This window comes from Macaca thibetana, chromosome 3, assembly GCF_024542745.1.
Source record: "Macaca thibetana thibetana isolate TM-01 chromosome 3, ASM2454274v1, whole genome shotgun sequence".
Taxonomy (NCBI): Eukaryota; Metazoa; Chordata; class Mammalia; order Primates; family Cercopithecidae; genus Macaca; species Macaca thibetana.
In genome coordinates this window covers 106,441,814-106,448,842 of record NC_065580.1, presented here as the reverse complement: position 1 = coordinate 106,448,842, position 7,029 = coordinate 106,441,814, and the positions used below count along the sequence as shown (strand labels likewise).

Sequence of the window (7,029 nt, the reverse complement as noted above, 5' to 3'; positions counted from 1 at the left end):
GAAGGACTTGGCCTGATATTGCTGGCTTTGAAAATGAAGGATGATGTTATGAGCCAACGAATGCAATGGCCTCTAGGAGCTGGAAAAGACAAGGAAAGGGATTCTCCCCTAGAGCTTTCATACAGGAATGCAACCCTGCCAACACCTTGCTTTTAGCCCAGGGAGACCTGTGTTGAACTTCTAACCCACATTCGAACTTTTAACTATAACATAAAAACTTGTGTAGTTTTAAGCCACTAAAAAATACACAATCATTTTAGCTTTATTTTAAGTTTTATTTTGGGGCATAACAGTTTGATAAGGTTTCACATATGTTTAGATTCATGTAACCACCACCACCACAATAGGATACAGAGAGTTCATCACACACAAACTCTCTCATTCTTCCCTTTGCAGTCACACATCTTCCACCCCTAACCCCTGGCAACCACTGATTGTTTCCCCATTACTATCATTTTTCCTTTGCCAGAACGTCTTTGCTTTGTTTCACATCTTAGGAGGAAAAACATTTCTTTAGTATCAATTTTGGAGCATGTCTGTTGGTAATGAATTCTTTCAGATTTCATTCATTGAGAATGTCTTTATTTCATCTTCATTCCTGAAGGATGTTTTCACTGGATATTGAATTCCAGATTGACAGTTTTTTTCTTTTTCAGCACTTTAAAAATGTTATTCCATTTCCTCTGGCCCACTTTTTTTATTTCCTGAGGAATCCACAGTTATTCAAGTCAATGTTTCCCTTTATATAAAGTATCATTTTTCTCTGGCTGTTTTCAAGATGTTTTGCCTTAGTTTTTAGCAGTTTAATTATGATGCATCTGGGCACGGTTTCCTTTGGGTTTTGTTTGTTTCTTTGCATCCTACTCTTCTCCTTCTCCCTCTGGAACTCTAACAATATGAATGTTAAACTTTTTCATATTGTCTCACATGCCTCCAATACTCTGTTCATTAATTTTTAATTTTTTCCTTTTGTTCAGATTGGATAATTTCTATTCAATCTTCAATTTACTGACTTTCTCCATTTTGCTATTAATCCTATCCAGGCAATATTTTATTTCAGTCATTGTAATTTTCAGTTCCAAAAAGTTTCTCTTTTGTCCTTCTTTGTATCTTGTATTTCTTTGCTGAGACGTTTTTTGTTTCAAGAGAATTTTCTCTTACTTCTTGGAATATGGTTATAATAGCTGCCTTTGCATCTTTAATAATTTCAACATTGTGTCATCTTGCAGTTGGCATCTGTTGATTGTTCTTTTCCCAATAAGTTGAAGTTTTTCTTGTCTTTCATATGTCAAGTAGTTTTGGATTGTGTCCTGAATGTTTTGAATATTACATTATGAAGATCCATGTCTTGTTTAAATCCTAAAGCAAATTTTGAATTTTGTTTTGTTTTGTTTTGTTTTAGCAGGCAATCAATCTAATTAGGCTCGAGACTCAAGTTCTGACCTGTGGACTGTAGTTCTAATATCAGTTCAGTTTTCAAAGCCTTTGCAGTGCTATGGGAATCTGTTGTGTGTATGTTGCCCAGTGGCCATTTGGTGGTCTGGATCATAGTCTTCTGCACAGTTCAGTTCTCACACCATGTGCAGCTTAGAAGTAAGCCTCAGAGTTCATATGGAACTGCTCTCTTGAGCTCTCTCCTTTCTGAGATTATTCTGGTACTTTTGGCCCCCTGGAGCCCCATTTTTTTTTTGTCCTCTGGTTAGAAAGCTAGGTCTTTAGTTTTTCTACCTTGCTGCATACATCTCATGGCTATACCTGAGTCTGTCCCACCAGGCAGTGTATGAACAGAGAGAGAGAAAAGGCAATGGTATTTTGTCCTACCGTCTTGGGACCACAACCTCTCTAGTGGAGGGAAGACTCACTTCCCTCAGAGCTTTAAGTATTTCGGTACTCTGTATGCTGCTGTTGCCATTGTTGTTACTGCTGCCACTATGGGATTACCTGGGGGTTGGGTGGGAGAGAGTGGAGAAAAGATTTAAAAACTGGGGACTTTCTCCACTTCTTATGACTCTTAGGTATCCCACAACCACCTTGGGTCAGAAAGTGAGGATTCTTTTTAGAGCCCTGCTTACTTTTGGTGTGCACATCCAGGTCAGACTAATGAGTCCAGGCCAGATGATACCAGAGGGGATAAAAGATAAGAGACTTATGGTGGTTTTGGTGGTACTTCATATTCTGATCTCTTTCCCCAATCCACCTGCTCCTATTTACTTGTCATTGTCCTCAGATAGCTGTTCAATGTAGTCTATCCAGGGTTCATTGTTGCATTTGGTGGGAGAAACAGGATAGGGTATGCTTACTCCACCTTGCCCAGAACAAAAACTCCAATATATATGTCTTAATCCAACACTATAAATGGTTAATAAACTTTGCCTTCAACAACAGGCACAATGACCAATGCTAATTGCCAGGATTGCCTGCAATAGCTGTGTTCTTTCTGCTGGATAGAGACTCCTGGGCCACCGTAAGGGTTAGCTGAGGCAGGCACTGCTATCATGGGTCACTCCTGAGGCCAAGCTACTTGAAGCAGCTCCTGTCTTCTCAGGTCCTGGTTCCTGCCTTCATCTTCCTATTCCTCCCACCCAACGCAGTCCAAGTGCTAAGTAAGGTAGCCTCATCTCAGAGCTTACCTGAACCATGACAGAAGCGTCAGTGAGGAATTGGAGCCTGGAATGTCTGACTGAGAAGTTTGGTCATGACTTAATAAGTAAAGGAAGCTCCTGAAGATTCTCAAGTAGCAACATAATGTAATCATTATCATTAAAATAATAATTAACATTTATTAAGCCATGTACTATCCTATATGTTTTTACATACATTATTGTATATACGTTATTACATTAAGTCTTCTGATATGGTTTGGATTTGTGTCCCCACCCAAACCTAATGTCAAACTAATCCTCAATGTTGGAGGAAGGACCTGGTGGGAATTAACTGGATCATGGGGACAAACTTCCCCCTTGCTATTCTCATGATAGTGAGTGAGTTCTCATGAGGTCTGGTTGTTTATAAATGTGTAGCACTTCCCACTTTGCTCTCTGTCTCCTTCCTGCCACCTTATGAAGATGCGCCTACTTCCCCTTCACTTTACACCATGATTGTAAGTTTCCTGAGGCCTTCCCAGTCATACTTCCCATATAGCCTGTAGGACTGTGAGTCAATTAAACCTCTTTTCTTCGTAAATCACCTAGTTCTCATGTAGTTCCTTATAGCAACATGAGAACAGGCTAATACATCCTCCAAACAGGTTACAGGATAGATACTATTTTTCATTTGCAGATGAGGAAACTACTTTTACCTGGAATTGACACGTTACTAACATCAAAGGGTCAGGAAAGTGCCATTCTAACCTATGTTGAGGAGGAGAAGAACTGGATGAGCCCAGACACATATAAGCTTGTGACCTTGGGCATTAATTCCCTCTTCTGCAAAAAGGGGATAGCAATGGTGTCCACCCTGTTGTGCTGACAGGATAAGATTATGAATGTAGCATGCTTAGCACAGTGACTGGCACAAAGGAGGCACTCATAAATCACCATTTTTATTTGTTTCCCTTCTTCAATGTAGCTGAACCAGCTCGTACAGTTCTACTTGAATCTCCAAGAACTGGCAGGTCTCCTGGACTAGACTCCATTTTTAGTGATAATTGGATGCTTATTATCACCTAGAGATCTGGCTTGACAGCTATTTTGCACTTTACCAAGAAAAAACAAGTAGCTATGCCTTGGTGGCAGTCAGATGGCCAACACATTAAAATGAGTTTGCACAACCCACCACTTTATCTATGGTCAAGTGTTTAAAACCTCATCTCATGTATTTAATCAATTCCATTAAAATGTTTTTCTCTCAATTTCTGTGAAGATGCAGGGGAAAAAAGGTAATATGTATTCATCTCTAGCATTTTCATTTGATGTGTGAGGTCATAGTTAAAAGCAGCTACCACACATTTGGTCAAGAGTTCAGGGACAATCTGGGCAGCAGGGAGCAGTAATGTCTCCATTTAAGATGCAGGAGCCAATGACTAGGTCAGTAATCTTCCACTGGCTTCAATGAGAGCCCTGACATGGAAAGGAGTAAGGAAGAGGAGATTGTGGGAGGAAACACAGCTGGGCAACTGCATTGTGGAGACACAGGGACTGCCAGCCAATTGTCTTGGACTTGCCTATGCCAAAAGTTCTGGAAATGGACTAAAGTGGGAGGAATATCACAACAAGGTGGAACTGGTGGCTAGTAGGAGGAGCAGGGAATCAGCAGGGGCTGTGACATCAGAGGAATCCTGTTAACGGGTGTTCGCTACTGGCCAGTTGTTTAACCTCTTTGAGCCTTGATTTCTTTAACTACCAAGTGGGCAAAAAAAATACCTATCTCGTATGATTGTGGGGAAAGCAGATGAGAAAATGTGTGTGGCACAGCCATGGGGACTGGGGGCCCAGGGCTTGCTCAGTAGTGCTACTTTCCCCTTTCCAACCCGGATGTCAGAGGGGACCATCTGCCCTCCAAGATCTAGAGGAGAGGATCTCAAATCCTCACCCCACCAGTGCCCAGTTTTAGATTTTGGTGAAGCCCCAGGCATAATATTTCTTGCTTCCACTCCACTATGCTTTCCTCAGTTAGGTTTTTGATCTAGCCAGATGTTGACCTCAGCTTCAGACACACACAGACTCAACACTCACACTCTTACACACGTACAAACACACATGCTCACACACACACTAATAAACATACACACACACCACTCACACATACTCATATATGCACAATCTCACACACATACATGCAACACACACTCACACTCCCACACACATACATACTCTCACACACACAAGTACATACATGACCTATGTTCACTGAAATAATATTGTTCAGCACATTGTGTATACAACATTTTAGGAAACATCTTTTAAAAAGTGTATTAAACTCACGTTTCTGTCATTATCCTATTATAAACCCTTCCATTCACAGATGATAAACTCTTAACAACACAGGGCATCCGTAATGATCTGAGCATCCTCTTTTGAACATTTGTCTACAAACACTTCACTACACACATAGGCCCTCACATGCACAATCCCTCCCTCACACAGCCCTTACATTCAAGACCGCTCTGTGTGTTCCAGCTGTGATGAAACTCTGGGGCTATGGAGGAGATTTATGCTATCAAAGCACAGGGGTACAAATTGAGTACAGTCTGGTTTTTTGAAGTCTTGGACATGTCCACTTAGGCTGTACGTCTTGCCACATTTCCCCTGCCCACTGTTATCCCTTTCTCCCCTTCCTTCTCTCTTCCCTCGCTCTGCCTTTCTGGCCCCTACTAGGGCACTTTTTTCTAACGTAAGGTGGTCTAGCATTTCTTTGTTGTCTTCTTTCAGCTGAAGCCCATAGGCTCTTGTTTTCTGCTTCCAAAGGCTCATAGAGGTGTTCTAAACACACATGGTTCCTGTCCCAAGGACTTCTGGAGCAGCTGGAGAAATGCAATATGCTTGTTTTGCTCTGTTGCCTTCTTCCTATGCAGTGTTCTATGGCCAGGGGTGGCAGTGGCAGTGGTGTTAATACCTGGAGAGTATTCCATGCTTGTCTCCATTACTGCTAACTTCCCAGGGTCCCCACTTGCACAAAATATGCCCTGGATCAACACAGACTAACTGATGGCATAAACACAGCTGATGGCATCAATCACTTTATGATGCAGATTAGATCTACGTTCTTTCTAGAACAGGGGCACCCATCACCACTGCCATCAGAGGTCATTGGACATTACTACTAACTTGGGTGACACTAAAAGGATCTGGGATACAATCCTAGCTAATTCGATGCCCACTGTCTGACATTGGGTGAATTGCTTCACCAATCTCTGCCTCAATTTCTTGACCTTTAAAATGGGGGTGATGGTACCTGTCCCCAGAGCCAAATGTACTGTGAAGTGAGTGAAGTTGAACCTTAGGTAGCCCTCCCTTCTAAAGACCTGCTTTTGTACCTAATTTCATGTTGGTAAATTGGTGTTCCTTTTCCTTTCTAAAGAAATTTTTTCTCTCGTTTCAGTCTATTTGTATTAGATCATATGTGTTCCTTTTCCAAAAAGGCTCCCCAAATTGTATACAATTCTGGACCCATAAAAGCTGGTTTCTGTGTGGGTTGGGAGGAGAAAATGAGATGATGTCTGTAAATGCTCAGCCTAGACTGTTCTGAGTGCTCCAGGCATGGAAGCCATTGCAGAGAAAGCACCAGGACGTCTGAACCCTTCCTTCTCGCACCTTCTTCTCCATGTCCCCCCTAAATGGGCCTGCCAACTGGGGCGAACTTCTGCAGGACAGAGTCACTCAGGCCTTGGAGCCTGCGTCCAGCTTCTCTCAGGCACAGATGCATCCCTCCTCTTGACGCACGCAGCTTGGAAGCTTTCCCTAGACACAGCCAGCTTGACAGAGGCCACATCATTCAAACCCCCTGCCAGTTCCCCTCCAGCTGACACGGTGGCACCAAATGGGAGGAACTCCATATTCGTCTGTTCTCACATTACTATAAAGAAACACTTTGCCTGTAATCCCAGCACTTTGGGAGGCTGAGACGGGTGGATCACAAGGTCAGGAGATTGAGACCATCCTGGTTAACACGGTGAAACCCCATCTCTACTAAAAATACAAAAAATTAGCCTGGCGTGGTGGCGGGTGCCTGTAGTCCCAGCTACTCGGCAGGCTGAGGCAGGAGAACGGCGTGAGCCCAGGAGGCGGAGCTTGCAGTGAGCTGAAATCGCGCCACTGTACTCGATCCTAGGCGACAAAGCGAGACTCCGTCTCAAAAAAAAAAAAAAAAAAAAAAAAAGAAAAAGAAATACCTAAGACCTAAGACAGGGTAATTTATAAAGAAAAGTTTACTTGGCTTATGATTCTGCAGGCTGTACAGGAAGCGTGGCAGCTTCTGCTTCTGGAAAGGCCTCAGGAAACTTACAACCATGGCAGAAGGCGAAGGAGCCAGATGTCTCACATGGCTAGAGCAGAAGGAAGAGAGAGAGAGGGGAAGTGCTACATATTTTTA

General features: G+C 42.6%; 1 long non-coding RNA gene across 1 annotated transcript; it reads right to left on the bottom strand.

Moving 5' to 3' along the window:
- Positions 1-265: 265 nt before the first annotated feature.
- On the bottom strand, positions 266-5,642 carry LOC126951283 (uncharacterized). The gene is made up of 2 exons (XR_007724415.1): positions 5,554-5,642; positions 266-1,941 (listed from the first exon to the last, which is right to left on the bottom strand). It is a non-coding gene; the product is annotated as an uncharacterized LOC126951283 (long non-coding RNA).
- Between the last annotated feature and the right edge of the window lie 1,387 nt (positions 5,643-7,029).